Genomic DNA, 7,500 nt, shown 5'->3' with positions numbered 1-7,500 from the left:
CAGGCATGAGCCGCAGTGCAGCACCGCAAATTGAGCTAGGGTGAGGTGACTTGTTCAAGGCCACACAGCGCAGCGGCGGGTGATCGAACTCTGTACATTTTGGGTATGAAGCAAAGACTGTACCACTGAGTCATGCTGCCTCCTTTACTGCTGTTACTGAATCTTGATACATTTTTCGGCCCTACCCGCTGTGAATAAGGCTTCTTAAGTTAGAAATATAAGACACTGGACGCAGAGTTGTCAAGCTAGCAGACAGACTTTAATATCGAAGGGTAGAACAGGAAGAGGGTGTAGTGAATCCAAACATACTGAGAGTAACAATGATAATGAAGTGATTAGATACATATGAAAGGAGTATGTTATGAGCAACATTAGTTATAGTTACATCCTTTCCCTTTTGGGTTTGAAATGAATGAAACGAAATTTAGGATATTAAAACAAATCTAATTGAGTTCAAGTTGGAGACAATGATTTAAGTGGATAGTGTAGTGAATTATCTTTAACCAACATTTAGATATAGGATGGTTTACAACTTAAAATCTGTTATAAGTGGTAAAGTTGTCATTATAGGAATAGCTGAGCTTGAGACAAATTAGGATTAAAATTAAAGTAAAATGTTATTTTGAAACTTGGAAACAAATCATAGAAATGAATATCAGGATTATGACCTAATATTATAATTCTTATTTAATAAAAGAAATCAAAAATAAGGTTACTGTTTTACACTTAAGGAATTGAATGTACAACAAAAGGAAATCATATATATGAGATTTAAAGTAGATACTGATTGGTTAAAGTTAAAGAAATGTTAGAATGGAATATGAATCATGAAGATGAGAAAAGGATGTATCATTTACATCTAGTTGTACATATATAATATAGTAAGCATCTGAAAATTGAAATGAGAAAAAAAATTTATGGGGAATAATGCATCGGGGTTTTAATGATTCTACCACGAGAAGAGGTACGAATGGGGATTTTGGATGGTGAGATTCTCATGTTGGTAGGTGTTCGGGTTTGAGCGGTCGAAGAAGTCAAGGCAATGGGAGGTGGGTTGTGGTTGGTGGTAGTGGTGTTTTGAGGAGTGTGTGTGGTAGAGTTTGAGCCTAAAGGGTAATCAATATCAGACATGGTCTCATTAACATCGTTCATATTCATATGTCTAATTCTGAGTTGAGTGCGGTTTCGAACAACAGTTCCATGGGGTGTTTTGACCAGGTATGATCGGGATACAGGATCAATCGTTTTAATAATAATACGGGTGTCCATTTACGATCTCGAAGATTGATGGGTTGAATGAAGACTTTGGTGTCTGGTTTGAAAGTGGGGAGGGACTTAGTTTGTCGATCATAATAATGTTTTTGTTTTTCCGCATTAGATTGTTTTTGTTGGATGATTGTAGGGTAACTGGAGGTTCTTTGTTGGAGAGAACGTTGTGTTGATGGAACAACCGATCTGAGTTTTCTGCAGAGGAATTTTTGGGCAGGACTTAAACCAGTTGTTGAGTCAGGAGTGTTTCTTACTTCAAGAAGTCCTAAGAATGGATCAGATCTGGTTTCAAGGGATTTTCTCAATAAAGTTTTGGCTTGCTTTACTGCGTTTTCAGCTTTTCCGTTTGATTGAGGATGGTACGGAGAACTGAACTGGTGATTGAAATCATAAGCCATGGAGAATTCCTTAAACGTTTGTGAAGAGAAACAGGGTCCATTGTCAGAGATAACTGCATTTGGGATACCGTAGCGAGCAAACTGAGTTTTCAGAGTCTTTATTACTGTATCTGATGCTTCATTTTCCAGTTTCTCGATTTCAAAGAAATCAGTAAGATAATCAACAAGTACTATGTACGTTTTGTTGGAGAAGTAAAAAATGTCCAATCCAATCTTTTCCCAAGCATAAGTTGCAATTTCGTGCGGAATTAATGGTTCTCTTGGGTTTCTTTGGGCATAGATTTGACATCCTTTGCAATTATTTATGAAGTCCTTTATTTCGGAGTTCATTGACGGCCAAAAAAGGGTTTCCCGAGCTCTTCTCAAACAAGCATCAGTGGCACGATGAGAGGAATGGAGTGCTTCTTTCATTTCTTTCCTGCAGGTAGTTGGTACAACTAGTTGATGGTCTTTGAAGATGATGCCATCAGAGATTGAGAGTGCATGTTTGAAGTTAAAGTATGGTTTTAGAGGTTGTGGAATGTCTGAATTATTTGGCCAACCATTTTGAATGAAGGTTTTTAAGAGAGCTAGGTTTGGATCTAGATCAGTTTCTTGTTGAAATTTTATTAGGCGTTCAGGTCTAACTGAAGCTTCATTTGCATAATTAATTTGTTCGAATTCTTCGTAACCAGAATTATCGGATAGGTGAGATCTAGAGAGTGTGTCAGCAAGGAACATTGTGGAGCCTTTCTTATATGCAATTTCAACGTTGTGTTCAAGGATCCTGAGCATCATGCCTTGAAGTCGGCGAGGCATTGAAGAAAGAGGTTTTTTGATGATTGATTCAAGGGGTTTGTGGTCAGAGTGTATAAGTACCTTTTTACCAAAGATGTATTGGTGGAATTTCTTTAACGAAAAAATAATGGCAAGTGTTTCTTTCTCGATCCGGGAGTAACGCTTTTCTGTATCTGTGAGAGCGCGAGAGGCATAAGCGATTGGTCGGTCATTTTGGAGGAGTGCAGCACCAAGACCAAGCTCAGACGAGTCACATTGGATTACGATGCTTTTCTGCGAGGCGAAATAACCAAGGACAGGTGCATTCGTAATCAAGCGTTTGATAGTTTCGAAAGCAGTTTTTTGAGCAGTACCCCACTGAAAATTAATGTTCTTTTGCAGTAATTGACGAATTGGTTGGATTACTGTTGAAAGATTGGGCAGAAATTTTGCCAGATAATTAATGAAACCGACGAGTCTTTGTACTCCTTTTACACTATCAGGGGGTGACATTTCCAGAATGGCTTTCACTTTTTCAGGGTCAGGTTGTAGACCATCAGTGGAAATGATGTGGCCAAGAAATGAAATTTTGTTTTTGCAGAGATCAAGTTTTTCTTTATTTAGGGCAATATTCATTTGTCTACATCTGGTGAGCAATGCGATGAGATTTTTGTTATGGTCCAAAGCAGCTTCATTGTCAGTAGAACCAGATCCTGTGACAATAATGTCATCAATGGCATAGAAGACACCAGGCAAGTCGGATAGAGCGCTTGATAAATGTTTTTGAAAAATTTCGCTGGAGACACATAGGCCAAAGGGTAAGCGATTCCATTTATACTGGCCAAAAGGTGTAGCCATAGTTGTCAGTGAGCTGGAATCCTTATCAAGTTTACAGTGCCAGAATGCGCTTTTTACGTCAAGTTTCGAGTAAAGACGTGCTTGTTGCAAATGTGGCAATATTTCATCGAGAACTGGTAGTTGATATGTTTCTTTGACGAGTGAGTTGTTTAGTGGTTTTGGGTCTATGCATATCCGTAGATCACCGGAGCGTTTTGTAGCAACGACCATTCTGCTACACCAATCAGTGGGTGTATTTACAGGTTCAATGACATTGAGAGTTGTGAGACGCTGAAGTTCAATTTTACTTTGTCTCTGAGAGCGATTGGGAGTCTAGCGGGTTTTGAATTAACCGGGGGTGACGTCATTTCTTAATGTAAGTTTGACAGTATTGGGCAAACAGCCAATGTTGGTTTCAAAAATGTCATCAAATTCACTAATGATTTTCTCAGCAGGGGATGTAAGCGAGAAAATGTGTTCAAAGTTCTCATAATCTATTTTTAATACTCCCATCCTTTCACTGGTTTGTTTCCCGAGGATGGGAGAAAGAGTAGTATTCACGACTAGCATCGTTGTCTTGAACGATTTGGAATCATTGGGGTGGGTGAGAGTTTTACAGATTTGTCCTAACACTTCAAGGGGTTGGTTTGTGTAAGATTTTACTGTTTTAAGGCAAGGAGAGATTTTGTCGCTGGGTTTTAGGAAACGTTGAGGGATAACGTCAACTGAGGATCCAGAATCTATTTGAAATGCAATTGTTTTTGTGTCCATTAAGAGGTTTATGAAAACGGCTTTTTTATCATTGCAAGGGTAAGAAGATATTCTTCATTGTGATAATCATAGTCATTGTCAGCGTTTGTTTCTAGCAGATGAGTGCGATTTGCAGAGGGGCAACACACTCGAAAATGGTTAGGTTGACGACATTGCCCACATGTTTTCCCATAGGCTGGACATAATTCTTTGCGCAAAATGTGAGTTAAGGCACAGAATTTACATTTGCGAGGAGTTTGAGTAGAAGTTGGAGGCCTGGTTGGAGGACGAAATGGCGTTGAGGACGGTGGTTTGCTGAAAGGAGGTCGTTGATTTTTAGAATTAGGCAAGGTACGTTGTTTCAATTTGTGTGAGTTGTTAGACTTGAAGGACAGTTTGTGTAGGGAGTCAGGAAGATTTATGACCCTTGATTGAGTCTCACTAGATTCGCTAGCCTTGCAAATGTCAATAATCTATCGAGAGTAAGTTTCTTCTCTTGTAGTAATATTTTGCGTGTTGATGCGTTTCTGATGCCTAAAACAATTCTATCACGGAGGATTGAATCATGCATGCAGTTGCAGAAGTTACAAGTTTTTGCAAGAATTTTCAAATCTGGGACGAACAAATCGATGCTTTCACCTTCTTTTTGTGATCGTTGGTTGAAAATATAGCGTTCATACGTTTCATTGACTGCTCCCACGAAATGAGTGTTAAGGGTATCAATAATATGTGCGAGAGTGTCATCATCAGTGAAAGTGAAGGTGTTTATCAGACGTAAAGCGTCATTTCCAATGCAGTGGAGAAACATTGATTTTTTAAATTGTTCTTCTTTGCTGTTGAGGTCTGTTATTATGGAGTAATTCTCCCAAGTTTGCTTGAATAGCTTCCAATTGTCCAGTGGAGAAGTTGAAAGATTGAGAGGGGGAGGAGGAGCAATGTTGGTAGCCGTAGCAACATTGTGAAGACCAGCAGAAGAGGTTGATGCAGGTGCAGAAGCCATTGTTTACAGTTGATTAGATCGAATTCGAGGAATCGATATATCGAATTTGAAGAATCGATATGGGAGTATCAAGGATGGCGTCTTTTCATTACGGTGAACTCAGAGATAAGTTTTTACTTACGGCATGGGCGAAATGGAGCTACAAACAAGCTAGACTTGTAGTTCATAATTGTAAAATCAAAGATTAGTTCACCACCGCTGCCACCATGTGAATAAGGCTTCTTAAGTTAGAAATATAAGACACTGGACGCAGAGTTGTCAAGCTAGCAGACAGACTTTAATATCGAAGGGTAGAACAGGAAGAGGGTGTAGTGAATCCAAACATACTGAGAGTAACAATGATAATGAAGTGATTAGATACATATGAAAGGAGTATGTTATGAGCAACATTAGTTATAGTTACACCCGCCAGTGTGACTTAAATTCTAGAGTGTAATATATGAAACTGCAGTCTGTTTAACTCACTCCATCCTAGAGTTTTTTTTGCTACTTTTCAAAATTGGAAAAAATGTATTAAAAATGAGCATGTGCATAGATAGTTCTATTCAACTATCATTAACATGTAAAAACTAAAAACATTAGCTTTGATACTACGCCTATAATGTGTCTCATAAAATTTGTAATAAATAAACATGAGGTAAAAGTAACCCGGGTAAACTACGGATATAGTCGGTGTTAGGGCTGGGTGAGTTAAGATCATCATCTCAGAGCAATAAACGTTTGCTGACTTAAGTGATTTTAATTTGGGTTAAGGTTTTCCGGGGAAATATTTTGTGTTGACAAGGCACCAATAAAAAATATGTGCATGTACAACATTTAAAAGTGTGAACTATTAGCCAATGAATAGCAACGTTTACCTCCCAAAATGTGAGGCAATTCATCTGTCATTGTCCTTAAGGTGGATATACATACATTCATAGACAGTATGACCTCACAGGTCCAGCACAATTAATACTTCTCCCTTCTGAAACTTAAAACAAAAGTCCTTGTCTTATACAATGTAAATCTGTTTTATGTTGTGTTTTGTTTTTTAAAGTCACATGAAGCTAATACTGATATATATATATATATATATATATATATATATATATATATATATATATATATATATATATATATATATATATATATATATTATATATATATATATATATACATATATATATATATATTTTTTTTTTAAAATGAACTTTTATACAGCACAACATCCACTAAACATGCTCAAAGCGCTTTACAAAGGGTCCCTGACCAACAGCAACACTTAAGATGTAGAACGAGACATGATGCCTGATATAGGCGTTATTACAATTTTTTTCCGACAGGACAAGGATGTTAACGGCCAGGTACTCATTTTACACCTGAGTACAGAGAGAGTGTAAACAAAGAGCCTCTGTCAAGGACTCAACTATGCGCTGAGCAAGGCTCGAACTCAGGACCTTCTGATCCGAAAGCGAGTGTCATATCACAAGACCACAAATGAGAGTTTATAATATAATTTAAAGATAAACATCCTAAGCGGATGAAATTTGTATTGTCCATTAAAGCATCCTTTCTAAAGGAATTCTGATGTTGGTGTATGATTTAATAAAAGCACTAAATTGTCTTATTTTTATGTTCAAACACAAGAACACCATAATCTATTTAAAGATAATAATGATGAATAAGAGATATTTTGAACATACTGAGGCAAAAGAAGAATGGTGAGCTTAATTCAATATTATTGTAATTTGACTCACTTCATTTAAAGGCGTAGCTGCTGAAACAGCACTTAAAAAAAAAAAAAGTAGTCCTTCAGAGTCATCAGGCTGGAAGTTTATCCCGATTTCTATCACGTGAAACGGACAATAGCAATTGCTTACTACCCTTTGGATAGGACGCTAGTCTATTGCAAAGTACTTTCCACCAGATCTAACAGACCCAGCTACCCAATCACTGCTGGGTGGACAGGGGGGGTCATAAAAAATCTCAACTGCACCTGGGATCGATCTCAGTCCCTTTGCGTGTGAAGCGAGTGCTCTACCAACTGAGCTATCAGGACGGCCCTGAAACAGCACTGCAGGTCTTTAAAGGAGGTGGGAAGTATTAATGCTCTTTTAAATAGTAGAGCACTTTAGTAGATTTGTGCTTCAATCTTTTGCTAACTTAATTCAATACAAGTATCATATCTGATTGTTTTCTACAAAAAAGAAATTATTCTTTTAACATCATTGATCAGGCATACTATTTATTCTACATCATTAGGCAGAATCTTATCTCTGAAGGATAGATGATATACAGGTGGGCATCTTTTGGCAGTTGAGGCATGAACACTTTCTAGATTAGCTGAAAACCCTCGTTCTATGCATTTTTGGCTTGATTTTGTAAGGCTAGTGACTGCAATATAGTAGTGGTGAACTTTATAGAAATTGATGACTTTGTCGTTGTTATGATTCCTGCATGTTTATTGTGTTTTAAGACAAACATTCTCCACAAGATGCTTAAGTATTAGAG

General features: G+C 37.5%; 1 protein-coding gene across 1 annotated transcript in view; it reads left to right on the top strand.

Annotated features, from left to right (window-relative positions):
- The window catches only part of LOC144979852 (calcium-binding mitochondrial carrier protein SCaMC-2-like), a gene marked incomplete in the record, with an annotated part of 38,915 nt that overhangs the window by 3,135 nt on the left and 28,280 nt on the right, over positions 1 to 7,500 (top strand).

The sequence above is a fragment of the Berghia stephanieae genome, chromosome 9 (genome assembly GCF_034508935.2).
Source record: "Berghia stephanieae isolate SIO BIC M18660-M18661 chromosome 9, UCSD_Bste_1.3, whole genome shotgun sequence".
Lineage (NCBI taxonomy): Eukaryota > Metazoa > Mollusca > Gastropoda > Nudibranchia > Aeolidiidae > Berghia > Berghia stephanieae.
This window is presented reverse-complemented; position numbering and strand designations above follow the sequence as displayed.